Source organism: Otolemur garnettii, unplaced genomic scaffold (assembly GCF_000181295.1).
Source record: "Otolemur garnettii isolate 467f Iridium unplaced genomic scaffold, OtoGar3 scaffold00091, whole genome shotgun sequence".
In the NCBI taxonomy this organism is placed as follows: domain Eukaryota; kingdom Metazoa; phylum Chordata; class Mammalia; order Primates; family Galagidae; genus Otolemur; species Otolemur garnettii.
The window spans coordinates 3,363,148-3,364,847 of NW_003852486.1; the positions used below are offsets into that span (position 1 = coordinate 3,363,148).

At 47.9% G+C, this 1,700-nt stretch overlaps 1 protein-coding gene across 1 annotated transcript in view; it reads right to left on the reverse strand.

Moving 5' to 3' along the window:
- Nucleotides 1-1,700, reverse strand: part of PEAR1 (platelet endothelial aggregation receptor 1) — a 28,970-nt gene that overhangs the window by 15,359 nt on the left and 11,911 nt on the right. The gene's annotated exons all lie outside the window — the stretch shown is intronic.

Below are 1,700 nucleotides of genomic sequence, written 5' to 3' on the forward strand. Positions count from 1 at the left end.
AGCTGGCCCAGGCTGGGTTCAAACCCCCCAGCCTTGGTGCATGTGGCTGGTGCCGTAACCACTGTGCCACAGGCACTGAGGCTAGACCTTCTCTTCTGCAGCTTCCTCACTTCTCTCAGCCTCATAGAATTGAAGAGAGACAATTAGGGTCTTGGTCTAGGTTAGGTTTGGGCTTTTCATGGAATGTTGTAGCTGGTTTCACCTTCTATCCAGACTACTAAACTTTCTCTGTATCAGCAGTAAGGTTGTTTTGCTTTCTTATCATTCATGTGTTCACTGGAGCTGAACATTTCCTTTGCATTTACAACTCAGCTAACTGGTACAGAAGGCCTAGCTTTCAGCCTGTCATAGGCCGACATGCCTTCCACACTAAGATTAATCATTTCTGGCTTTGGATTTTAAAGTTAGAGATATGTGACTCTTCCTTTCACTTGAACACTTGGAGGCCATTGTAGGGTTTGTAGCATTATTAATTGGGCTAATTTTTATATTGTTGTGTCTCAGGAAATAGGAAGGCGTGAGGAGAGGGAGAGAGATGAGAAAACAGCTGGTCAGTGGAGCAGTCAGAAGACACACATTTATTAAGTTTGCTGTGCTATATGGGCACGATTTGTGTGACCCCCCCAAAAAATTATAATAGTAATGTCAAAGACAGATCACCATAACAGATATAATAATAATGAAAAGGTCTGAAGTATTGCAGGAGTTACCAAAGACACAGAGACAAGTGAGCACACGCTATTAGAGAAATGGCACCACCAGTCTTGCTTGAAGCAGTTTTGCCACAAACTTTCCATTTCTAAAAAAAGCAGTATCTGCAAAGCACAGGGAGGCAGGCGCAGTAAAGCGAGGTATGCCTTAAAATTTTCTCTGTCATCCTTCCTGCCTTTGCACCCAGCTTAGCTCCATCCCTGCCCCACCCCTGCCCTTGGGATCTTCCCACCTTTGAGCCTCTGTATTGCCCACCTATTGAAATGCCACCGTTTGGGGAAGGCTGCACACAGATTAACCATCTGCCTTAGCACTTAGGGCTTTCACTCAGCCACTTAGCCTTTGGGAAGCATTTACTGAGTGCCTACTATGTACCTGAGAGAGCTGATATTGAGCACAAACATAGGAGCCCTGCCTTCAAGGAGCTTACAGTCTAGTGTGGGAGCCAGAGTGTAATCAGATTAGTCACATAAAAGAGCACACTGGGGAAGTACCTAGCACTCTGCATGCCTTCTCTTGGGTGAACACAGCTGCGATCAGAGACATGAAAGAAGTACGCAGGTGGGGTGCCCGCTAAGGAGGAGATGTGAAGGACAAGCCAGGGGAGTGGGGGAGGAAGAGCACTCCAGATGTGCCATCCCTGTGGTAGAAGGCCGCATGGCACCACGTGGCAAACAGGAGACCTGGAGGCCAGTGCATTGGAGCAGAGTGACAGAAACACAGGTCAAGGTGAAGCTGGAGAGACAGGCCAGGCCAGCAGGGCCTTTAAGGCTTTTGAGAGTTTTTATTCTGGCTGAAGAGCAAGGAGGCACTCATGAAGACTGTGCAGTGGGCAGTGTCCTAGCCAGCTTGTTCTGGACTGTGCAGGAGGGCTTACTGAGCAAATGCAAGGGAGCCAGGTAGGAGCCTTTGCTAGAGATAGTTGAGTTGGGGTTGCCTCCCAACAAGGTACCCCTCTGAAATCACACACATACACACACACACACACA